At 38.1% G+C, this 27,076-nt stretch overlaps 1 long non-coding RNA gene and 1 pseudogene across 2 annotated transcripts in view; both read right to left on the bottom strand.

Moving 5' to 3' along the window:
- The window catches only part of LOC309507050, a 269,877-nt gene that overhangs the window by 158,359 nt on the left and 84,442 nt on the right, over positions 1–27,076 (bottom strand). The gene's annotated exons all lie outside the window — the stretch shown is intronic.
- On the bottom strand, positions 1,391–23,244 carry LOC309507048 (bifunctional apoptosis regulator-like; annotated as a pseudogene). The gene is made up of 8 exons (XR_014211632.1): positions 23,104–23,244; positions 22,530–22,794; positions 12,398–12,602; positions 12,136–12,305; positions 6,733–6,876; positions 3,168–3,344; positions 2,892–3,085; positions 1,391–2,042 (listed from the first exon to the last, which is right to left on the bottom strand). The product of XR_014211632.1 is annotated as a bifunctional apoptosis regulator-like (transcript).

The raw sequence follows: 27,076 nt of genomic DNA, 5'->3' as shown, positions 1-27,076 counted from the left end.
GGGAGAAGTATGGAAGCTTGTTTCCGCCACTGAATAATAAATAAATAATAATAATTGCGACTTTTTATCTCACAATTCTGACTTTTTTTCTCACAATTGCGATATATCAAGTCAGAATTGTGACATTTTTTCTCAGAATTGCGAGATATGAAGTCAGAATTGTGAGAAATAAAGTCGCAATTCTGAGAAATAAAGTCGCAATTGCGAGATATAAAGACAGAATTGCGAGATATAAAGTCAGAATTCTGAGAAATAAAGTCGCAATTGTGAGAAATAAAGTCGCAATTGCGACATATAAAGTCAGAATTCTGAGAAAAAAAGTCAGAATTGTGAGATATAAAGTCAGAATTGCGAGATATAAAGTCAGAATTGTGAGATATAAACTATTCTGAGAAAAAAAAAAAAAAAAAAAAGTCCCGTCTTTTTTCCCCCTTAGAATTGGACTTTATATCTCACAATTGTGAGTTTATATCTCACAATTCTGAGAAAAGATGTCAGAATTGCGAGATATAAACTCGCAATTGCGTGTTATAAAGTCAGAATTGCGTGATATAAAGTCGCAATTGCGAGAAAAAAAGTCCGAATTTTGACTTTATAACACGCAATTCTGACTTTATATCTCGCAATTCTGACTTTATAACACGTAATTGCGACTTTATTTCACGCAATTCTGACTTTATATCTCGCAATTCTGAGAAATAAAGTCAGAATTGTGAGATGTAAACTCGCAATTGTGAGATAAAAAGTCGCAATTATCGTTTAAAATGTTTTATTCTGTGGCGGAAACAAGCTTCCATAGAGAAGAGTACTCTGTGTAGGCCCTCAGTGTGTTTCTGGGGCGAGCGTGAAACATCAGAGTGAGTGTTGTTCACTTTAATTGATTTCCAAGAAGTGTTTATTAGTCTTGTGTTCCAAATATTGAGGAAGAGTGATGTATTATTTATTTTACTGTCTACAGGGGAAAATCGAGTGCGTCATTCACTGTGAAAACGTTTACAGGTTATAGAGTGGTGATGAAAAGTAAGTTTGAATATCATTCATTTTATTTTTGAAGTTGTACAAGTGTTTATTTGCTGATGTAAGACTAAGTGTTAAATTGTTTAATCATTTTTGAAAGGTATTACAAATTCTCAAAAATTTAACTTCTAATTTCATTGCCATGTATTTTGCATGTAACATAAGCAGCCTTTTTTTGGTCTTCTGTGCTGACAAATGTTATAATTATTTGTGTATTTGTTTTCTAGAATGAGAGGCTGCTACTGTTGTCTATGTTAGCTAGCCTAGTTTTTGTGATTGATTCATTTAATGTTGTGACTGAGAACAAGAGAGATAGAGAGACTCATTTTGATGTGAGAAGTAAACTTTATTGATTTCAATCACTTTACACAAGCCTTTCTACTCTAAGTTCCCGAAATTTTGCTTAATTAACGCTGCGCTGTTCCAAGTGCAGTCTGGAATAAAATACCCCTTTATATACTTTTCATTCTGTGTCCGGTGGTGTCACTATCTTACATACCGGGCTACAATAGCATTAGTAGGAGTTAAATCTTTTTTTTTTTCTTTTTTTTTTGTTGCCCATTTTACCTGTAAAAGAAAACCTGCTTAATAATTATGCACACCTAAATATAAGGCGTTTTTCACTTCCAGTCTTTCTTAGAAATTATACATCACTTATAAATGATAAAAATTTTAATGAATAATAGTTATTAAGACATTTAGTTTTAAAAAGCATATAAATGTTAATCCTACAAGAAAAAAGGAATGTTAGTTATGATTAATACAAAAAATTCCTTCACAGGTTTCATCTCTTCATGTTTGAATTCGAACTTTTCTGACAAAAAAAACAAACAAACTAAACTTGTTTTAGTTTTCATTGCTGTGCCAGCTTAAAAATAGGTTTCCGACCCCATATGTAAATGATTGAGCTCAAACAGAATCCCCCGTAGAATTCGAAGTCACAGTAGATCTGAGGGAGCACAGGCCACAGCAGCACAAAGCAGAACAGATTGCATATCCTCCACAAAATCATCTTAGGGAGGATGCTGAAATATACATACAAACACAGACAATTTCTGACTTGTGAATGTTGAGTATAAAGTGATTTTCTCAATATGAGGTGTAAACAAAATCATTAGATATTATATTATATTTTAAGATATTTTCTGGTGACCTGATTACAAGTGGTCTGCAACAACATCTAAACATTCAAAACATTTGTGATCGAATCACACAACCACTTGTAACCACATTGCAAACACAGTACATCAATGTAATGTCAGGAAGATGTTGGACTCCAACTAATTCAACGTCAGTCAGACGTCATATTTTGGTTGAAAATGAAAGTCGGGTTGACGTCTAAACCCAACGTTTGTTTGACGTCAAGCTCCAATGTCAGACAGACGTTGAATTTTGGTTGGAATAAGCACCACAATTTGTCTTGTAGTTCTTTCCATAACAAACACAGTTACAGCAGCAAGAGATAAACAAATGTTAAAAAGTCAAGAGTCAAGCTGGACAACTAAAGCAATACTAATCACGAAACGAAACATCTTCAACCAAACATTAACATCTAAACCTCTGTTAATTCTCAATAAGAACTTCTGTAGACATCTGACAGAAATAAAGTAAATCTGGTTAGTAATAAGTGAAGCTGGTAATAAGTGTACAGTCATATATTTCACCTTTAAAAAAAAAGATTTTAAAAAAAGTGTTTATTCCAAACAAAACTCAAATCCTGTCCAATGTTTGAGCTTGACGTCAAACAAACATTGGAATTAAACATCAACCCGACTTTCATTCGTCTAACCAACGTTGGAGTTTACATCCTGTGCCTGCTGGGATATATGTACAGTATGTACTGTATTCTATATATGGTAAATGTATGTGTGTACCTCATCTGTCTTCTTTTCCATAGTATCCAGATATAAAATAACTCCAATATTGTCATTAACATTGCATTAACAATGACAATCCATGACATCCAGTAATGAACGCTCAGCCATTGCCACGCAAAGTTAATCAGTAGCAGATAGGGCAACAGACAGACCTTCACCCTAAACTCCATCCACTGATGCTGTCTTGGCTCCTGCTACAAACACACAATCACTCTGTTTTCTTATATTTCAACTGTTGTATGTTAACAATGGGGAGAGTTCTCAGACACAAACCAGCATGTTGTCGGGCAGGACATCCTGCACTGCATTGGTTGTGTGTGCAGGGCAGCAGGTGTGTATGAAGGGTAGAAAGGTGTCTTGATAATCAAACAGGTACAAGTAGAGAAAAGTGAGACGTGGAAATTCTCTCAGACCAAACTGGAGAAACAGGGATTTTCCAAGATTTGTAGCCTTGGGTAGGAAAGAGAATTATTCACAGACATGAGAGAAATACTACGGTGACGCATTGCTGCCACATACATATTATTTTTCCACTCAATTATGTTGTTAAAACGATATATTTTCTCGTAATAACGAGATCTTATGTCGTTTTAACGACATCTTTTCTCGTAATAACAAGATATGTCATTAAAACAACATCTTTTTCTCGTAATAACAAGATGCTATGTCGTTAAAACGACATATTTTTTTAGCCTTATGAGGACATGTGTAGTCATGTACAAAATATGCCTTTATCCACATAAAATGTATATAGCCTATCACGCCTTTATCATACTTCTACGTTCAAAAAGCTTAAGCAAATGGTAGCAGCCCCCAATCAGAGGCGAACCTACACTGAATGGGGGCCCCAGGAAAAAATAATCAATGAGGCCCTTTTTTAAAATATTTTTTATAGGCCCATACGTTTTTTTAATATAATATATATATATATATATATATTTTTTTTTTAATAGGCTATATCTTCATTAGCTAGAGATATGATTAAACAAAAAGTAGTCAAAACACATCTAACAGAACATAGCCTAAGTTGTTTATTTTTTACAACATTGTGTTCTTTCTTTCTTTTTTTATTAACGAAATGTCAATCTTCGTCTTTATAACAGAAGATACAATACAATACAAAAATCTTCAAGATACAGCCTACAATCATCACATGGATTGTCACTTTATAAACCTTATTGTGATGGAATAAGCAATGCTATATAGAAATATATGGTTATCATCTCAATTTAAACTTTATTTTATTATTTTATTAGTTCATTTATCTAAATCAGTGTAGGCTGCAAACATATCCCCATACATCTCCGTGGTAAAGTAGATGCGCCTTAGAAATGCACCTTTCATACGGACAGGATTACATAATCAGATGGTACTGTATTTGCTTTCGATTAGATTTTTTTCGTTGGTGGACATTTCAAGCTTTATATAGATATATTTCTCATATCTGTGAGGCTAGTCTAGACCCCGAAGCCGCCGCCATTTGCGCCATTTAGAATTTCAGCCGCCGCCAGCCAATAATTTCGTAAGCCAAATTGAGCCGCCATCTGATAAAGTTTGGCTGAGCCAGCTAGAATTATTTGCATCAAATAATAATTCTATCACATAGAGACACACACACACGAAATATATAAACAATACACGAGATCTATTTTCCCACTGGATTCATAACAGCACAGTCTTGTGCTCGTTGCTACGATACACAGACTCACAGTGAATTGACAACCAATTAAAATTGCTCGTTTTCCGTACAGAATTAAGAAGCAATGCATTTTTTTCTCGCACTGAGGTGAAATGGCGGAAAGAAGCAAGCAAGGTAATTTTGATCTCACTTCTCACATACTTTCCTAATTCCTACTTACTTTTTTTTTTTACTTAGACCTACCCAGACTTTTGTTAAATCTTCAGGGCACGGTTGCACAAACACCTGAATCAAAGATTGATGTTATGAACCAAATATTCTGGAACGGAGAGATTTATAGCACTGAACGTGATATTACTGCAGTAACAAACCACCGTTTCCACATTGCTAATTCACGACGCATGCTTCAGTGTACAATGAAGTGAAATGTGCAAAACTTTGTCCAAAATAATACTGATAACAGTGTGTGTTTATATTAAGGCGAGACACGGCAGGCAAAAACATCGTTTTTTTTTTTTACTGGTCAATTTTGAGATTTTTGGATATTTGTCTTCAATAACATGTCTTCTTTCAGACTTGTGGTGAAAAAAAGTCCGAAATACACATTTAGGTCTTTATTTTACTACACTTTCATCTGTTTGTGTCTGTAGATTTCTCATAAATTCAACAAAAGTTTGCGTTCTTATTCAACATACTTCTCCGCGATCTCTGCCGTCGCTATTTGAAAATGTTTAGTAGCATACAGACTACAAAATAAATATGTACATACGTTGTGAAAGTAAAATCTGGTGTTTTCTTTATTACATTGTATTGCATTTTGTAGAAATATAGTGTAAGCCATGCATTGCTTGGAAATATTGAGATCTAGTAAATCAGTATAACATAGACATCTGTAGACATGAAGTGGCAGCTTCAGCCATTTGCAGCTATGAAAAGTTTGGCGGCTGCAGCAGCCATTTAGGTTTTGGCTGAGCCGGCTAGCCAGCCAATAACTTCATCAGCCAGCCATTATTCTCAAAACAAATGGCTTCGGGCTCTAGGCTAGTCTATACGCTGTTTTTCAGTTCATTTCTGAGACGCACTCCAATTCACGGAGACCATGAAAGCGCGTCCTGTTCGTTTTCTTTTACAAAAGCACAACATTTTCTTGTTGTTGTGAGTTTACACCAATAAAAGTAGTTGTGACTGATGTATTATTCTTTTCTTTATGACCAGAAATGATGGAGTATTTTAAGTTGTTTCTACTGTTGATAGGAAAATGCGAGTGATGGCGCCGGTGCCTCCATGTCATGCAGTGAGCGCGCTCCACACTCCGCACAAACACTTGGATATGCGCCTAATAAAAGCGAACATTTATCTAGATTAACGTTAGAGCGAGCGGCCATGCCAGACGGATAATCCTCTTCATGTTTAACAAATCAAATTATGTTGCATTTTCTTGCGCCAGTTTGAAAAGGGCGGCTGAAACACAACACTTAGCCTATATAGATAAACGCCCAACGCAGGTGTTTTTCTATAAATAAGTTATAACTTAATTGAATTACATTGACCCAACTTACAATTTCCATTAAAGTTCAGGATGGACACATTCAACACATGCGCACCTGCTCCTTGCTGATCGGAAAATTTTACTTCAAAAAGAAATTGTGATGTGGGGTTATTAAACATTATATTGCATCAAAGTGGCAGCACTACTCTGGCCACCCATGATCGAGCTGGGACATACTAAGTATCTATGAGTATAAAGGGGGTACATACCAATCCTTGGAGGATTATGGTTGCACCAAACCCTGATTCATCAACGCTTGGTTTAACCTGGTACAATACATTTTTGGGAATGTTCGCTGGTGGTATGCAACATGCTGTGAATGTCAGCTGGTAAATCCTTGGGAGGGACATTTTATCAGTAAAAATGAAATTCAGTACGTTCTTAACCTGAGAACAAAGCTCCATGCATTCAGTCAACTGAAGCAGAAGAATGTGCACCAGGCTCAAGAACGTCAGAGCCGGCTGTGGTAATTTGCACATGCGGACAAAGTCGAGCTCTTAATTACTCACCAAGTGGCAAGTCACACGGCGAGTTGGCGAGTCTTTGTGCAGATTTTTAGTGACTATTTAGAATTCTCAGTCACAACTTTGATTTGACTAGGCTCTCTGCAAAATGAAACAGACAATTTATCAGAAAAACACAACACACACCTTGTACTCCCAGAGATTCTGTGGCAGTTTAACTTTGAGCTCTTTGATTTTCTGGATTTCATCCAGAATGATTTGTCTGTGTGATGGATCTCAACCCTGAATGGAGCAGCAGACAGTTCTTCATCTCTGAGACGAGCCAACAAACTGACAAACACATAAAGAGGAAAAGTGATAAATGCACATTAACAGCTGTAACGGTGTGTACATCAAGCATCGGACAGCCTTTAGCTTTGATTACGGCATGCATTAGCAGTGGCAATTTTTCGACAACAGCATGGCCGTACTTAAGGGTTTTAGAAATACAGAGGTCCGCATACGCCTCCTGGAAAATTATTTTTGATTATCCTGATCTACAAATTTAAAGGTCCCATATTGTACACCTTTCTGAAGATTTATTTTAGGTTGTGATGTCCTCAAGAATATATATTTGCGGTATAAGTACCAAAAACCATCCCAATATATTTGTATAGCTCCTTTCTCAGGAGCTTTGCTAAGAACAGGTTGATTTTGGCCTGTCTAATTAATATTCATGAAACTCTCTTCTGATTGGCCTGTTGTTTTCTGAGTGACGCACGGCCAGGCCAACCACAGGTAACTATAGGGTCATGTATGCTGTAGCCTGCTGTGGCTTGGTGATGCTCACAAGTCAGGTAAATAAAACACCTGTAATGATGGACATTGCTGAGGGAAATGTTATCCGGCCTTATATGTTCGAGCCGGACGACGGGAGACAAACAACCACCTCCTTACTTTCGGCGTTATTGTAAGAGTATTATAATTACCACTATATCAATGCTGCACGCAGATTTAACGTTAACGCTAATTTAAACTGTCTGTAAACAAACTCGTTATAATATGTAACGTTAGCAGACAGACACCGAATGCAATAAGCTATGTAACTATTGCTTCCCTACTGATACAGTAAGTTGACGTGCAACAATTTCTTTTACAATGTTAATGTCTGTAAAAGGTGTACTTGTGGTAAATGTGCAAAGATGCCCACAGAACGCGAGAACATATTCTGCAATTGACGCCCAAGGTAAACTTGTAAAACTATGAACTGTAGGGACTGCAGCATCTTTGTAGCCAGGCTAACGTCAGACCTCTTTCTCATTGAGACGTGGTCTGGGAACCACATGTTCATTTTCTCGTATTTGAGGCGTGGTTTACGAATGCCCAGAGCCGTTTATTGGACGCTACGAATGTCTATCAAATGCGCCTGTACGTAGCTCATAGCCAATCGTTTCAATTATACCAGATGACGTATGTAGAGCGAGAGAAATTCGACGAGGAAGAAGACGAAATAAACTTGCGTTCTAAATTACTTAGAACACTATCTAAGGCTGCATCGAAAGGTAACTTCGCGTCTGCTGTCATGTTAGATCCATAGATATAAACAAACTACTTCGGTGTGTCGCATAGACGTCGTCATCATCTTGCTGCTCCCTCCCCGTTCTGTGATTGGTCCCCTCGCTGAGGTGAAAATCTAGTCCATGGAATCCAGACTGCCTAGCAGCGTGAATAAAATCGCGCTGCGCACAAGGCAGCATGGGGAAACCCAGGCTAGCATCTTTGAGGAGTAGCTTCTTTAAAAACCGGCATTGAGCTGTTCCTGATTGACGAAGCAGTCACTTGTGAAGTATGCAGAACAGACGGTTAAGGTCGAACTAAATTGCTGTGTCGTTTCTGAATAAATAAACATTAGCCACTGGTCTCTTATATTAATGTTGTTCGGAAGCCTGTGCAATGATGTAGTTTCGTGACGGTGGGCAGTGCTCGGGGTGGGACTGAAGGCGGTGACTGAGTAGTTCTGACGTCACATTTATACAGAAGTCACAATGGCTCCTGGAAAGGCACAGCTACTTTATGCAGGCTGTGTGAATCTGTCTGTGGATCGACTGTTTTGAAACGTATGTCACCGGTGCGAGCCGGGGCGGACTCGGATGACCAGCCACCCCGGACTTTAGACACCGCCGTGAGGAGCCAACACCACAGGTCCGCAACAGATGGACAACGCAGACAAGAGATAATTTCAAAGGAATAACAATCCTTATTGAACACAATTTATCAATGAGCACAAGCGTGATAGACTTCCGTGTCTTCTAGATCTTCTTCAGCTACGGGTAGGAACTGATCGAACGTCGCAGCTTCGCCCTGACGGCGACTTCGCCAATGATACGGCTTGCTTCAGGACTCGGACGGTGAGTTGACAGGTAAGGGCTCTTCTCAATACAGAATTCTCTCGTCAGTGCACAGTAGTGGGACGATAATTCAAAGCTTACTTCACCAGCGATGCTGCATTCTTCAAGACTCGGACGGTGAGTAGGCAGGTAAGGGTTCTTCTCAGTACAGAATACTTTCGTCAGTGCACAGTAGTGAGACAGTGATTTAAAAGCTTACTTCACCAGCGATGCTGCATACGTCCAAACTCAAACGGTGAGTAGACAGGTAAGGGTTCTTCTCAGTACAGGATACTTTCGTCGGTGCACAGTAATGAGACAGTGATTTAAAAGCTTACTTCACCAGCGATGCTGCATACATCCAAACTCAAACGGTGAATAGACAGGTAAGGATTCTTCTCAGTACAGGATACTTTCGTCGGTGAACAGTAATGGGACAGTGATTTAAAAGCTTACTTCACCAGCAATGCTGCATACGTCCAAACTCAAACGGTGAGTAGACAGGTAAGGATTCTTCTCAGTACAGGATACTTTCGTCGGTGAACAGTAATGGGACAATAATTCAAGGGCTTACTTCACCAGCAATGCTGCATACCTCCAGGACTCAGACAGTGAGTGGACAAGTAAGGGTTCTTCTTAGTACAGGATACTTTCGTCGATGCACAGTAATGAGACAGTGATTCAATAGCTTACTTCACCAGCGATGCTGCATACTTTCAAACTCAGACGGTAAGTAAAAGGTAAGGATTTTCCCACAACCATATGTTCCTTCCTAGAGCTCACAACCAAGGAGAGAGTGGATTAAGAGGAGGTTTCAGCGAGGCGTTATAGTACTCAGAGCTCAGACGGCTCGAAAGAGGATAACACAGAAAGATACTTCACCAACTCAGCTGTATCACTCCGAAGTTCTAATGGAGAGCAGGTATAATCACTTCTCACAAACGTGTAAGCAGGGGTTGCAGCCGCTTCTCAGCAAAAGCACACCGCACTCGTGTTCACTTCAAATCCACAGCAATGAGTCAATGTGTATCAATAAGACAAAAGTACTGCAATTCACTCACACAATAAGGCTGATCAGAGACCTCAATCCCTTCGTTACACTCTCGTGGGAGATATTCAATACTCCGTTCCTCTTCAGCACACTCTGAAACGCACAACTTCCCCAACAGTCAGATTTACATTCACTGCATCCTCTTCAAGCTTTTCAAATGTTCGTAAGATGAAATCAATTCACTTAACTCTCTCTCTCCCTTCACAGCGCAGATCCAATCAATAAATCAGTCCAGCAGATTCCCACGGACGAACTCCGATCCAGCAGACTTCAACAGGAGACCTTCACATCCAAACAACTTCCCCGAACAAGCGTGTGCCCAGAACTACTCCACAGAACCCAACTGCACGAACCTCTCTTCCTGAACCTCCTTTTACTTCTCTGAGCGGCCCTTTTTATCCTTAGCTTGTGAAACAGGAAGCCTATGCGAACAGGAAGCCTCTCTCTCTCCCGCACCTGCCATACATTAGCGCTAATCAGGCCGGGCAATATTCCTGCCACACCCGGAACCGGAGTGGGATGTGTTGCACACAAATCATTCCCCCGGGAAACTCGTGACTCATCAAAGGGTTCCGCTCGCTGAGCGTTTTTGTCACCCGTGACACGTATATGGTAGTTTCATAGCCCCTAGACCTCTGTTATCATGAAAAAAGACAGGAAATTTCAGTTTTGACAATATGGGACCTTTAAGACATCTGGAGGGCAAGATTGGATAACAATATCTTTAAAACATCTTTAAAAAAATTAAAAAAAAAATCTGCTAGGGTCTGTCTTTTTTATTTTTGTCAATAATAAAAAAAGAAAGTAAACACAATGGTCAATAAAACAAATTAAAAAATTGAGCATTTGGCCTTGGAACACTAGATCTTGAATAGGTAAATGATAACAGATGTTTCATTTTTATATGAATAAAACCCTTTTTTGAGAGTAGACCAGCTATGAACATTGGTAATGACCTAGAATGTTAATGTTTTTTGTTTTATTGTAAAGTAATGCATTAGATCAATTTGCAAATACTTTTATTTTAATAGGTTTTAATTTTATTTAAATGTTTGTCCTATAACTTATAAACACACGTCAAAGCTACACATTTTATCATGTTTTTGTAAAACTCAATATGAGTTCAACGAATCAGACCACTACATGATGATAATGTCATCATCAATACATAACCAACCACCTCACCTGATTCCATTTTTTCGCTGATTTTGTTGCCATAACCAATTCACTAATGTTAAAAAGTCATGGGTCAAGAGCCCAACTCACCATCATGGTAACTTCAAATGAAACAATACATCATCTAAACCTCTGTTAAACATTAGCTACGTTTACATGGACACATTTTGGTTCAATCGGAATGAAATCAATACGATTGATGAATCCGAACACGGTGTTTAAACATCTATTCTCAAACAGAACTGTAGACGTATGACAGAAATAAAGTCAGTCTGGTTAGTAATAAGTGAAGCTGGTAACGCTGTTTGTGGAGTTGTTTAATCCTCCTCTGATGAGATCTTCACAGATTTAATGTCTTCTTTTCTCTTCAGTTGATTTCATCTAAGGCTGTGGCCGAAGTCAGTTGTAGTTCTTGTATTTCTGCTCATCTCTTCTCTTTTTTCTGTTCTTGTTGTTTCTCTAAATTGACATTCCCAGAATTCCCTGCGTGACACTTCACATTTAATGTTATTTAATTAAAATAATTATGTTTCTTCTTAGTTTTTGTTATCAGTTATGTACATTTGGGGTTTATATTACATTGTTGAATAAATGTTTTATGGCATTATTTGGAGTCATGTGTGTGTCACCATGATGTGTTTTTTTTTTTTTTTTTTTTTTTGTATGACACTGTGCACCTTCTTTATATTAATATGTGTCTCAGTTTATGGAATACTAATGGTGTACTTTAAATCATCACGTGCTTTTCTTTTTTACCTACTGTATTATTATGGTGGTTATTAGTATATTACAAAGGAATAAAGCAGATTTTAATACTTTAGTGAAATTGAATGATAACGATGAATGATTTATTTATTTTTTGCCCATAAATGTAAGTCCTGTAACACATAAATGGTTGCCACCATTTTTTTACGGTAAAATACTGGCAACCACAGCTGGCGTTTTTTTAAAACAGTGAAACTTACTTGTGTTTCTGTTTGTGTAATTGTTGCCCACCTGCCAATAATTTGTTCTCTGTGGAACACTGCACTGTACTGATTGGTCCAGGGACCCAGATGCTTCACCCACAGACTGACATCATCAGTATTCCACCTGTAGATTGGCTTCTGGACCAAGATGTCATAATCAGAATCAGTACTGATCCAGTGATACCGTAACAACAAAACCTAGAAACATTCACACAGTGCTTATTATGACCTGTGCACAACCTCACCTCATCATCAATCGCTGGGCAAGTGTAAGAAAAAGAGCATCTCACCCCCACACAGATCAATGTCATAATGGCTCCAAAAAAAAAGCTGTGTTGTATAGCTTGCTGAAGGACTTCTGATACAGGTATTTGTTGGGTCAGCAGCTGTCCGTACTGATGGAACATCTGGAGAAAATAATGGAACCGCGGGTCACTCTGGACAGCCCTCCTCCGTCTACTTATTTCAGCGGGAAACTTCTTCTCCACTGCATCCCTAGCACACACACATAAACATATCCTAACATGAGCACACACAGAATATCAGAGGGTTCATTGGTAACACTTTATAATAATTGCATGCTATTAATCATTAGTTAAGCATTAGTAAACAGTGAATTAATCATTTATAAAGCATTAATATACATTAACAGCTATAAATGCTTTATTCTTGATCTATAAGCATATCTATAATGTGTTTAATAATTGTATTTTCATACTTTATTAATGATCGATTTATCATTTCTAAATGATATATTGCATTATTTACAAACCAGTTATTAAGGAGTTGTCAGTGGTTCATAAGATCACTTAGAAAATGTAAGTAAATGATTAATAAACTATTTAAATGTACATTCATCTTATTATTCAGACATATAGTAATAATTACTTAGTGTGTTAATAAATGCTTTATTAACATGTATGTCTACTGTAAATAACGGTTAATTCAGGTAGTTATAAAGCATTTAGTAGTGGTCAGTTAACTATTTTTGTGAGCTCATCTAAAGTGAGGACTATTTATGCCTTGTAAAGCTTTTACAAAGGAGATTTAAATGCTCAGATATCTTCTAAACAGCAAAATTGCGCTATAAAATAACGGTAATCTACTGGCAGCTGTGGTTGCCAGCAATGTACTGATAATTTACAACTCTCTACCGTTAATTTACAGCTGTATGTGCTAAAAGTACTTAGCAAGGAGATTGTCACTGCATCAGCAACTACACAGTTACTGCTTTTAAAAAAAGCAACAGGCAGCATAACATCAGGATTTCTCTGCTCATCTTTGACTAAAGCACAGGCTCTACTCTCAGCACAATGGTGACCCACAAAACGAATGAATTAAACTACCAGATCTCTCCTGTATCATCTTGTGCAAAAACACATAAAACACTTCAGTTTAATATTTACTCTCCTTATCGGTTATTGACTTCACATAACTTTTTTCTATGAACTTTCACTAATATTTCAGTGACATTAACTTCTATCGTTTAGCAAATCTGACTGTTTTATTTTACAGTATATTACTGTCTTTCCTTGATTTTAAGTTAATCTATTGGCAGCTGTGGTTGACATCAAGAATCAGTCAATGAATCTCAACAATGGTGACAATCAACAAAAAAGATATCAAATCTGAACATCACAAAACACGCTACTAAAAGTACAGCAAAATTAAAAGTAAAAAGTAAAAATTAAAGAAAATAACCAGACAATTAAGCTGCATAATTTATTCATGCCACAATGCATGCTGAGAGTCATGCACAATTTTTTTTTTTGTACTATACTGGTACCCAACATGCATTGCAGCATGAAACTTTTTTGATTGTCACCATTGTTGAGATTCATACGCCAAATCTTGATGTCTGTGTGTGTCTGGCTGATCCAGAAATTCAAAGTGTTTTGAGCATTAACTTTTTTAAATCCTTCATATTTTCTAGTTGTCAATACTCCAGTAGATTTAGATCTGTAAAATCACAGTGATACCATGATCAAAAATACAAAACATCACCCATATAAACACATTAGACAATAAATGAGATCAGTGAATCGGGTCACTGGATGATGATTGTGACCATTAACAAACAGCCATTGACATCTAATCCTGTTTTCTTTCAGCTTTTTTGCCATTGCAAATGTATTTTAAAGACACAGTTACCGCAGTCAAAGAAAAACTAATCTTTGCAAGTTAAGGGTCAAGAGCCCAACTAAAGCAAACACTGATCACCATCATGGTAACATCCAATGAAAATAAACTGATATCTAAACCTGCCACTTCAGTTTACAGTTCTACACTTCAAGTTTACAGAACTTCTGTAAACTTCTGATATAAATAAAGTCAAACTGGTTAGTAAAATGTGAAGCTGGTAATGGAGTTTGTGGAGTTTAATCCTCCTCTGCTGAGATCTTCAGAGATTGAATGTCTTTTATCTTCAGTTGATTTAATCTTTTTTCTGTTCTTCTTGTTCTTCTTTCCTTCAGTTATTCTGCTTGTTAAAATCAGGTTAATCAGTGTCTGAATTAACTCACTTGTTTTTATTCACTCAGTCAAGTGGACTATATTAGTGAACTAATGTAGATAATAGTGAATGAGTAGCCTGTATGCCAGCCGAACTTAGCCCCACCCACAACATTTGAGGTCGGGAAGTTCGGTCTGGACTTGATCCGTTGTGGAGCAACTATGCTCGAACCAGAGTTGTTCGGACCAATCAAATTGTCAGGGCGGGCTTTATACGATGATGGACAGATGATCAAGAAAAATGTAATCATCACGTCACCAAAGAGCACTTGGGTTGAATTCGTTTACAACAAAGATGGCTGCCGCTGGAGAACTGAGATGTGTAGATTCCGCCATCTTCTGTTATAGAAGATATCGACAGCGCATTAATTTTAAAAGAGGAACAAAGAACCGCGATCAAGGCATTTGTCGATCGGAAAGATGAATACTTACTCTGTTGCTCTGATTGGTTGGAGGTCTATCCAATTGAATGCAGAGGCATTTTCTTTCCTGGTTTGGTTGAAACACGCCCCATAATCACAGCCCAATGGAGCAGTATCAGACTCATATTCTGACTAGAATCTGAGTATGACGACGTCAGGCTGTCACAGTATATTGCTGTAGGTTACTTTCTCCAAGTTGTTTTAATAGAAAACAGCATGTTACTGTCAAAATATGGCAGTTTTTTTACAGCAATTTTTAACAGTGCGTCAAGTCAAGTCAAGTCAAGTTTATTTGTATAGCGCTTTTCACAATACAGATTGTATCAAAGCAGCTTCACAGTATTAAATTAAAATAATACAACAAAGTTTGTTTCAAGATGAATTTATTGATTGATAAAATTAAATATCCCCAAAATATCCCCAACTGAGCAAGCCAAAGGCAACAGTGGCAAGGAACCGAAAAACTCCATCAAGTGACCTAATGGTGTCCTAAAACTCCATCAGGTGACCTAATGGAGAAAAAAAACCTTGGGAGAACCCAGGCTCAGTCGGGGGCCAGTTCTCCTCTGGCATTTATGAGCTAGAGGCCGGATTGTAGTTTGAACTGTAGGATTGTATGAATGCCTGGCTGAAGAGATGCGACTTTAATCTAGTTTTAAACTTGGAGAGCGAGTCTGAGCAACGAACAGTATCAGGGAGACTATTCCAGAGTTTTGGAGCCAAATGTGAAAATGCTCTCCCTCTTTTGGTGGTTCTGGATATCCTAGGTATGACCAAAAGCCTTGAATTTAGTGATCTTAAAGAGCGCGATGGATTATAGGGTGATAGAAGATCCGTTAAATAGACTGGAGCTAAGCCGTTTAGGGCTTTATAAGTCAGTAGCAATACCTTTTAATTAATACGGAACTTTATAGGTAACCAATGCAGTGATGATAAAATCGGTGTTATATGATCATATTTTCTTGATCTCGTAAGAACTCTAGCGGCGGCATTTTGGACTAACTGTAGCTTGTTTATTGAGGATGCAGGACAACCAGCTAATAAAGCATTACAGTAATCCAGTCTCGAGGTCATGAATGCATGAACTAACTTTTCTGCATCAGAAACTGATAGCATATTACGTAGCTTAGCAATGTTTCTAAGGTGGAAAAAGGCTGTTTTTGTAACATATGAAATATGATTTTCAAAAGACAGGTTGCAATCGAGTATAACACCCAGGTCTTTTACTGTAGAGGATAAAGTAACAGGACATCCTATGATGTTAAAGTTGTATTGTGCAAGGTTTTGTGGGCGGTTTTTTGAACCGATAAGTATTACCTCTGTCTTGTCTGGATTTAATAAAAGAAAATTACGCGTCATCCAATCTTTTATATCTTTAACACACTCTGTCAATTTGGAAAGTTTAGCGTTTTCATCCGGCCGTGATGAAATATATATTTGAGTGTCATCAGCATAACAATGGAAACTAATTCCATGTTTCCTTATAATATTTCCAAGTGGCATCATATATACTGAAAATAACAGAGGGCCCAATACAGATCCCTGCGGCACTCCATAGTTTACTGGAGTTATGATCGATTTTTCTCCATTTAAATAGACAAAATGGTAGCGGTCAGATAGGTATGATTTGAACCAGCTTAGTGCTTGTCCTTGAACACCAGTATAATTTTGTAGTCGATCTAAGAGTAATGTATGATCTATAGTATCGAACGCAGCACTAAGATCAAGTAAAACTAGTATTGAGATACAGCCTTGGTCAGAAGCTAAAAGTAAATCATTTGTGATTTTAACGAGCGCAGTTTCAGTGCTATGATGCGGTCTGAATCCAGACTGAAACTTTTCATAGATATCATTTTGTTGCAAGAAAGAGCCCAGTTGAGCGGACACCACTTTTTCTAATATTTTAGACATAAATGGAAGATTTGAAATGGGTCTATAATTTGCTAGATTATTATGATCTAATTGTGGTTTCTTAATGAGAGGTTTTATAACTGCCAGTTTAAATGTTCTTGGAACATGACCTAAAGATAAAGACGAGTTAATAATATTGAGGAGAGGCTCTTCCACTACAGGTAACACTTCTTTCAGTAGTTTAGTTGGTATTAGGATCTAATAAACATGTTGTTGTTTTAGATGAAGTGATACGTTTATTTAACTCTTTTTGTTCTATAGTTGTAAAGCACTGTAATTGTTCTTGCGGGGTGATAATTGAAGCTGAATTATAAGGCGCGATTGAAGATTGAATGTTTACAATTGTGGTTCTGATGCTTTCTATTTTCTCAGTGAAGAAGTTCATGAAATCATTACTACTGAACTGTAACGGGATATTTTGTTCGGGTGACGTCTGTTTATTTGTTAGTCTAGCCACGGTGTTAAATAAAAACCTTGGATTGTTTTGGTTGTTTTCTATTAGTTTGCGGAGGTGCTCAGCCCTGGCCGCTTTTAGGGCCTTTTTATAACGTGACATACTGTCTTTCCACGCGATTCTAAAGACCTCTAAATTGGTATGTTTCCATTTACGCTCTAAAATACGGGTTTCTCTCTTTAAAACATGCGTAGTATTGTTATACCATGGTGCTTTATTTTTCTCTCTGACCTTTTTTAATTTAATAGGTGCAACCACATCCAATGTTCTAGAGAGAATGGTGCTCATAGTGCTAATTAGTTCTTCTAGTTCATCTGTTTGTTTGGGTTCAGGTGGCAGCTGAGACAGATTAGATAAGCAATTTGAGAAATTATCTATGGTGGATGGAAGGATTGTTCTGCCTGGTCGATAACGCGGCGCTGCATGACATATTACAGCAGTACGTAATATGCAAGTTACCATGTAGTGATCAGTGACTTCATCACTTTGTGGAATGATATCTATATCGGTTGGATCGGTTCCATGTGATATAATTAAATCGAGTGTATGATTAAGACGATGTGTTGGTCCGGTGACGTTTTGCTTGACCCCAAATGAATTTAATAAATCTGTAAACGCAGCTCCTAACGCATCATTTGGATTATCTACGTGTATGTTAAAATCTCCAACAATTAATGCTTTATCGACATTGACTAATAGGTCTGAGAGAAAATCTGCAAACTCTTTTAGGAAATCAGCGTAAGGCCCTGGCGGTCTATATACGGTAGCCAAGGCTAGAGATAATAGGGATGTTTTTCTAACATCTAAGAGCGTAACATTTAGTACAAGTACTTCAAATGAAATAAACTTATAACCAGTTTTCTGAGTAACATTTAGAAAATCTTTATAAATGGTTGCAACACCTCCGCCACGACCAATCAGACGGGGCTCATGCTTATAACAGTATCCAGGAGGAGTAGACTCATTAATACCGAAATAATCATTTGGTTTAAGCCAGGTTTTAGTAAGGCAAAGTTCATCGAAGCTATTATCTGTGACTATTTCATTTACAATAACTGCCTTAGGTGTGAGTGATCTAATGTTTAGAAGACCTGGCTTTAGAAATAGTTTTTGTTTACTAATAGCAACATTTTCTGTTTTAATAACAATTCGATTTTTCCTAGATCCTGCATTAGATTTATTATTTGATCTCACTAAACGAGGAATAGACACGGTTTCTATGCAATGTTCTACACTAGTATTTATATCAGTTGAATTGGTGCAGCAGAGACTATGATTTGGACTTTTGGTTACTAGTCAAAGGGTATTTAACATTTTGGAGATGTTATCTGACAGAAGATCCGCTCCGAATCTGCTTGGGTGTAAGCCATCAGCACGGAAAAGCCTAGGACGCTCCCAAAACAGATTCCAATTATTTACAAAGAGCAGTTTCTGCTCATTGCACCATGACATTAACCATTCATTTAGCGCAAATAATCTGCGGAACTTTTCATGCCCTAGTCGGTACGTGGGAAGCGGTCCTGACACAATGATCGTTGTTTCAGGCGATGTGCTGCGTACCGTATCGATTAGATTCCTGAAGTCTTTCTTCAGAATCTCCGTCTGGCGCAGCCTGATGTCGTTCACTCCCGCGTGCAGGACCACAGTTCCGATGCGCTCGTCACCGTTCAGGATCTCGGGAACGCGAGCAGCGATTTCAGAAACACGAGCACCAGGAAAGCAGTGACTGTGCACCTTACTTTTACCTAACGTAGCGTGTACATGCCGAACGATGGAATCGCCGATGATCACAGCATCGCGTTCTGTTTCGCGTAGAGGGGAGAAGCGGTTTTGTGTGGATAACTCGAAAACCGGGAGGGTCGGAGAAAGTCTTGGTCTAAACCTGACTCGCGTCTTCCGCTGCGGAACCACCCAGGCTTCGTGGTGGCATGTTGGAGCCGGAGTGAACGAGACCATTGCTGATTGCGACCGATGCTGAGGAACGCACGGAGTAGACGCGGTCGGAGTCAGCGGGTTAGTAACGTTAAACACTGATTTGTGTGCATCGGCGCGTGATGTTTCAAGAGCCAAACACCGGTCTCTCAGCTCGGCCTGTCTCAATAAAAGGTCGTGGATCTGTTTCTCAACAGCTTCCAGCTCAGACTGCAGTGCGTGCAACTCAAATGTGTCCTCACCTGCACCAAACGGTAGACTACTTACATCTGATATATTCGCCATTTTAACAGATGGACAGTGAGTTAGCAACGAAGCTACCAGTGATGCTATCAATATTAATACTAATTTATGACTGAAGTCTTGGATATAATCTTGGATATAAAATGTTTGTTTGTAAGTGAGTGTGGAGAAGACGCGTTCAGCCGTGATCCACGGACGTAACCTTTAAGAGTATGCAGCATTGGATCACTAATAGGCTTGAGACGCGTCTGCTCAACAGTCCGCGTTGTAACTATGAGGTTTGAGCAGTAGTGTTTCTCAGTGAGGAAAAGTAGAAAATGTTCGTTGTAAGCGAGTTTAAAGAGAAAAATCAAGAATTATAAATCAAATCGATAGAGCTCCAAAAACAACAACGCATTCAGACGCAACGCATGATAATAACAGGACAAGACATTACTCACCGTGTTTGTTGAGTGTTTCTTACTCACCTGAGCTTTTATGAACTCAAAGGCGCGAGAGAAAATAAATAAATAAAAATAGCTGAGCGCACGGGTGGCGCGTTAACAGGCTAGCGAATTACTAGCGTGTTGTGCTAGTAGTAACGGAAACTAGCGATGTCAGGGTTGGGTAAGCAGTATTTAGTAGTAATATAAACAACTAGAAATTGTAGTAAATGACGGTTCAAAACAAGGAAATACGAGGCTAAGACGGAGCTTACAGCACCGAAGCAAACACACTCACAGCAGGCAGCGAGGCAGAGAGAAAAATCAAGAATTATAAATCAAATCGATAGAGCTCCGAAAACAACAACGCATTCAGACGCGACGCATGATAATAACAGGACAAGACATTACTCACCGTGTTTGTTGAGTGTTTCTTACTCACCTGAGCTTTTATGAACTCAAAGGCGCGAGCGCGCGAGAGAAAATAAATAACTAAAAATAGCTGAGCGCACGGGTGGCGCGTTAACAGGCTAGCGAATTACTAGCGTGTTGTGCTGGTAGTAACGGAAGCTAGCGATGTTGGGTAAGCTGTATTTAGTAGTAGTATAAACAACTAGAAATTGTAGTAAATGATGGTTCAAAACAAGGAAATACGAGGCTAAGACGGAGCTTACAGCACCGAAGCAAACACACTCACAGCAGGCAGCGAGGCAGGCAGCGAGGTGTGTGATACAGAACATATAAATATTAATTTCACGATGCAAAAAAAATATAGCTGTACATTTAATATAAAATGAAAAATAAACTTTTGCAATATCGTAAAAAAAAAAGAACCAAATAATCAACATTATGAACAAAAAGAAAAAAATTTAAGAAAAAAACCAACAACAAAATAAGCAATTTTATTTTCTATAACATTGCATGGATTTATTTTTCATTTTATGTTGTGTACAGTTGTAAAAAAAATTATTAAATTTTTTTGCATCGTGAACTAAATATTTCTATGTTCTGTATCACTGTGTGTTGTGTTTATTTTCTTTTTTCTGTTTAGAAGATAACCGAGCCTTTAAATCTCCTTTGTAAATGCTTTACAAGGCATACATTTGTTGGAAAGGCTGAGTTGCGTGCGCATGCGCTACTTTCTGCCAGTGATAAATGCTGGCTAAGGAGTTTGTAAAGCCTTGATACAATGTTCCAGTCCACTTTTAGACACGCACTTGCAAACTTCCCTAAGCACTTCCCCTCGGGGGAATCCCTGCCACCAATTTGAAGTGTGTTCCACTTCGTGAAGTGGACGAGGGAAGTTTATATGGACAGACCCTCGTTCCCTCGATTTTGACAGAGGGAGCGAGTCTACTTCATATGTACATTTCAGGCACCTATATGTCCCACAATGCAGTACGATTGTGACGTCACCACAGATCTCGTCTAATCACCACCACAACAAACAACTCTATGATATATTAATTCTATTATTTATTTTATTTTTTTAAACAACCCAAACACACCTATATACATTTGGATGCTGCATTAAACAAATTCTTAAAGGGAAAAATAAATAAATAAATAAATCAACTCCACAGCTGATTCCAAGTGATCAAGGGCTTGGGATGTTCCAATTCAGCCCATTGCAGTTTCCGCCAGTAGTGGGCACTCATGCAACGTATGAGGTACGAGTGAACAAGACGGAGGGAAGTTAGCGAGTGAAGGGCATGACAATTTTGGACTGGAACGCAGCAATTATCATCCTTTCACTAAGCGATGAGTATTTAACAGTGATGAAGCCATTTATTGCGTGCTGTCGAGTGTACTTCAATGTGCTGATTGTGTCCAATATTACTTGCAACAGGTAGTATATATATTGCACCCAGTGTTTGATTTGTATGTATGTATGTGTGATCATCACATTAAAAGCTCAAACGCTTGCTATTTCAAGTTTATTAACGCAATGTTTCTGATTACGTGCTGTTCATTTAAATCACTTCAAATTAGTTTCGGTTTTGAATGTTTTACCATTTCTGACCACTGGGTGTTGGTGTTGCATAAGAATTTTGTTGCTTGTATATTGATTTCTTTATTTTATTCTAGAATTGAACTTGATCATTTCTTTATTTGAGAGATTGGTAGCTTTATAGAAATAATGTTTGTGTAACAATACTCAAGACATTTGTTAATATATATATATATTTATTCCTTTCCCTTTGTAGACCACACACATCCACACACCTATAACCCTGTAAAGCCTGTGTACTTCTGTGTTGTGTACAGCCAAAAATTGTCAACAATAAACCTCCTTTGCATGGAACTGATCAAATCCAGTGTGTTCTTGACCGACACCCCATTGAGGAAAGCTAGATATGAACCATCACATATTACAGTCCTACCTATTTAGTCCTACAATCGAACAGGGTTAGTAAACAATCAATATAATACATATATGTATATTTTTTTGATCATACCCTCATTGAGGTCTGAGATTAAAATCCTAGAATAGTAGATGTCCAGTAGATAGCCATGGTTCTCTCACCTGAGGAGAATGTTAACTTTGGGAAACCCCTGCCAACTCTCTCTGCATTCTGGGCATTCGTTCCGTTTAGAAGAATGCAACCACTGCGCCACACAATGCCGACAGAAACTGTGGCCACAGTTGAGCGTAGTGGGATCTACGAGGACTTCATAACAACAGTGGCATGTGAACTCAGGTGCTGGCAGTTCATCAGTGTCCACATCTGACTCGCTGAGATCTGATTCTATTGTGATGCATTCATCTGTCATCTTGCCAACGTACAGAACTGAATAGAAAAGAACAGAAAACTCTTCTGAAAGTGGTTTAGGCGATAACAGAAAACCAAAACAATACAGCTACATCTCTCACTTAACTAATTAGTTCAGTTGTTTCAAGTCTATGAGATAACATTGTTCAGCATATATACACAACATAATTTGTGCTGTGATCTTTGTACTTCCATTAAGTGTGTTCTTCTCCTTCAGTCACAGTAACAATCAAAACAATAACATCACCACATTCGTTCATTGACTTAATTGTGTATGAATGTTTTTCTAAGTATATAATTATTAGTGTGTTATTATTAGTATCTTACTGTCAAAATCGTAGCTGATTTTCAGATCTTCCGACTCATCAGGTGACTGTAACTGAGATTAAACAGAAACAGAAAGTCCTCTGCTTGTGCACATGATCAAACAGAAACACGCCTAACCTGACAGAAATACTTTCGGGTTTAGTTTTCAGTTTTAAGGTGCATGATTGCCATGACAATAACTGTATATTCAACCAGCACTTAGGGTTTGATGGGATGGAGATTAGCAGATGTCAGTGAAACATCAGGACTGAAGCTCTTTTGAGGGAGGGGACTGTTTTCTAGCGTTGAATGGATGAATGTTTTTACTTATTTAGTGCATTTATGACACTACACTCAAAGTTGGACAAGTCATTTTTCTCAATGAAAATCAAGGAAGCCTCACAAAATGTTTCAGTAAAAATAGCAGGAGATGAGGAATAATAAACAGTGATAAAACAGCTACTGATAAAACAAACTCACCTGAACCGTCCTCTCATATAGTGTTGGGAAATCCAAGAGTTAAAAGCCAAACTAATGGAAACACTAATCATCGTTTTTGTGACTTCAAATGAAACAGAGTCAAACCTTTGTTAATTCTCAATAAGAACTTCTGTAGACGTCTGACAGAAATAAAGACAATTTGGTTAGTAATAAGTGAAGCTGGTAACACTGTTTGTGGAGTTGTTTAATCCTCCTCTGCTGAGATCTTCACATATTTAATGTCTTCTTTTCTCTTCAGTTGATTTCATCTTAGGCTGTGGTTGAAGTCAGTTGTAGTTCTTGTGTTTCTGCTCGTCTCTTTTTCTGTTCTCTTCTTTCCTTCAGTGATTCTGCTTGTTAACAGACTTATTAAGGCTGAGATGACTCCATATTTAATATACACAGATTTTGTGGCTCAGATAAGGTCCAGTTCTGGTTTATTTCTTTGCTCTTGGCTGACATGTGGCATTGCTATGGCCTGCTTGTGGCCCAGATCTGGCAAACAGGAGTGAGCCACCCAAGGGCCGTCATTCCACGCTGCATGTGGGCCAGATCATCTTTCCACATGTGGGCCGGAACTGGGCCGTCACAATGTTGCTATGTGGGGAACAACCAACAATTTTAAGGTCTGAAAAAGTGGGTTAAGCAATGACTACATGTCCGACTACATTGCAAATCCCAGAGTATAGTAGACTGCAGTAGACTGTTAGTAGACTGTTAAGTTAGGGTTAGTTGTTAGGGTTTGGTTTAGTATAATAAAGACTTGACATGTAGTTTTAAAGTTACTTATAGTCAGTAGAATGTCTGTTGGGGGACCTTCAATAAAGTGTATTTATCACTGTAATTTAATGTTTAAATATGCAAATTAGGCATTAACTCATTAAATATGTGCTAATTTGCACTAAACAATAAAGTGTTTACCCAACCGCAAGACTTTTAAACAGTAAACAAGCTAACAAAAAAAAATAAAAAAATAAAAAACAGTAATGTACTGCTCTGATGCCAGAATAAAAAATAAATAAATAAATAAAAAGTACAAGCAGTTCACACCAAATCTAAATTGACGCCACAGTATTTTGGATAATTTGTATGTTTGCTGGTTTGTTGTTTATTATCTTTTGATAAGTTTTAGAGATTGGCGTTGTTTTGTCTGAATCTGCGATCAGGATCTATTCAAAACCTGATTTTCCGGCTTGTCACCTGAAACTGGGTCAGCTGCTCGTTTCTGAATGAAATCTAAGCAGCTCTTGGTTTGTGAAGGCACTGAACAACATGGAATGAATTGAATTGCATCCCTTTTTCTGGATTATAGAGTGTGTCTGCAAACAGGCTGTGGCCTGGTGCTGTTTGGAATCTGATTCCTGGATCAAGCTCATCGAATTGCAGTCTTAGAATCATGTGGTTGTAAGGAACAATGCTGCAAAGAGGAGGCGTGTTCCGGCGCAAACGTTCCTTCATGCTATTTTGCAGGTTTAGAAAACAATTGCGCCACTAACCAGGAAAAAATAGTTTAAAGTCAGTGGCGCGTTGCGCATGTTATTCATATGCTATTTTAAGGGCGCATGCTTGGCCATAATCAATGTAGCGTGTGCACAACGCGCACTTTGATTCTCTCATCTACACAGAAGCAGCAGTTTTCATTTTTTGCAAATCATACATTATTACGATAGATAGATAGATAGATAGATAGATAGATAGATAGATAGATAGATAGATAGATAGATAGATAGATAGACAGACAATTTATTATAAAAGCATACATCTAGCTTACACATTTACCCAAATTATCATACGCCTGTTTAACCGAAGTTAATTTGGGTGGGTTTCTCCATCCCCAATGTCCCTGACGAGAACGTCGGTCTCCTCGGCTGTGAACCGCTGCTGGCGCGCGCCTGGCAAATCCGCCGTTATAATAGGAATCCGCTTTAGAACAAGCGCGGGAATTAAAGGGAATGTGAGATGTCGCTCTGATTGGTTTATTTCACGTTACGCCCAAACCACACCTGTGAATAATGAAGCTGCTTCAGACCAACCCCTTTTAGATTTGCGTCGGGCGCAAGAGGCATTTATCCCGCCGGGAAAATAGCAACAGCGCCGAGACCCGCCCACAAAGTTACTTGCGCTTTGCGCTTGACACTTGCGTTTCAGATCGTTAAAATAGGGCCCTAACACTGCTTCAGTGCACTCTGTTGGTGGTTCCCATATAAACACAGAGCAGTGTTGATTTAACACCGGGGGATTTACTGTGTAAGTGATTGTTAAGCATTAGTGATGAACACCTGCTGTTAACAAGCAGAATCACTGAACGAAAGAGGAACACAAGAACAGAAAATAGAGAAACACAAGAACTACAACTGACTTCCAGCCATTACAGATTATCAATGGCTACATTAATATACACATTATAACTACAGCAAAGAGTTTCAATGATGATTTATTTATTTTTTTACACATCATGCACAACCAAAAAAAAACAAAAAAACTGAGCTGTCATGTAGAAACACAGAGATGTCAAAAGTTAGCACATGAATCTCAACAATGATGGTAATAATTGTTTTATTTATTTATTCATGCAGCAGTGCATGCTGGGAGTTCAGTGTTGTGCATGAACGCGTTCAATGAACGACGTTCACTGAACGCGTTCATATTTTCGCCGAACGCTGAACTGAACGAATCACTTTTCATACAATGAACGTGAACGAGAGCGGCGCTCACTCTGGCAGGAATGAGCAGCACGCGCAGTTCACGTTCACGCTCATTTGAAAAGTCAGGTTTTACGACACTGTTTACGGCAAACACCTTGATGGTCCAGCATGGCTAGTGCTAGTACTAGTTTGAGCAGGGTAAGCCCAAGCTAATTTGACATTACAGTACATGACTACTTTGGTCTGGTTTACATAGTTACTGCCGTTCAGAATATGCTGGATTTTTGTCAGTAGACTGATCTTTTCCCCATGAACCTGAATATACCTTTTTTTTAAGTCCTGGGTAATTTGGTTCATGCTGGCTAAATAAAAGTTTCCCTGAACATACAGTATACCTTTACTGCACCTTGTATTTTCCAATTTCTACATATCATGATTACACATTATTTAAGGGGTAAATATATTCTCTATCTCAACATTATTTTTCTCCTGGCTATAATAATTGTCTCTTGTTTATTGGTACAATAATTTTGATTAGTTTTGGAGTGGCAGTGATTTTCAGCTGGTAATGGATGGTAAAGAGGTTCTATTGAGTAAGATAGTGGCCTATCTTAAAAAGAATTTAACAAATGAACGTGAACTAGTTCATTTTTAGATATGTGAACTTAGTTCATTTTTTTTAAAAATAACTATGAACATGAACTAGTTATTCATTATCATCTGTGTGAACTGAACTTTGAGCTAGTTCTTTTTAAGTATGAACTGGCACAACACTTTGGGAGTTTTATACTATCATGGAACCCAACATGCATTGCTACATGAAACTTTTGATTGTCACCATTGACGACATTCATGTGCTGAATGCTGAT

Source organism: Leuciscus leuciscus (assembly GCF_965113295.1).
Source record: "Leuciscus leuciscus genome assembly, chromosome: 9".
Classification (NCBI taxonomy): domain Eukaryota; kingdom Metazoa; phylum Chordata; class Actinopteri; order Cypriniformes; family Leuciscidae; genus Leuciscus; species Leuciscus leuciscus.
This window is presented reverse-complemented; position numbering and strand designations above follow the sequence as displayed.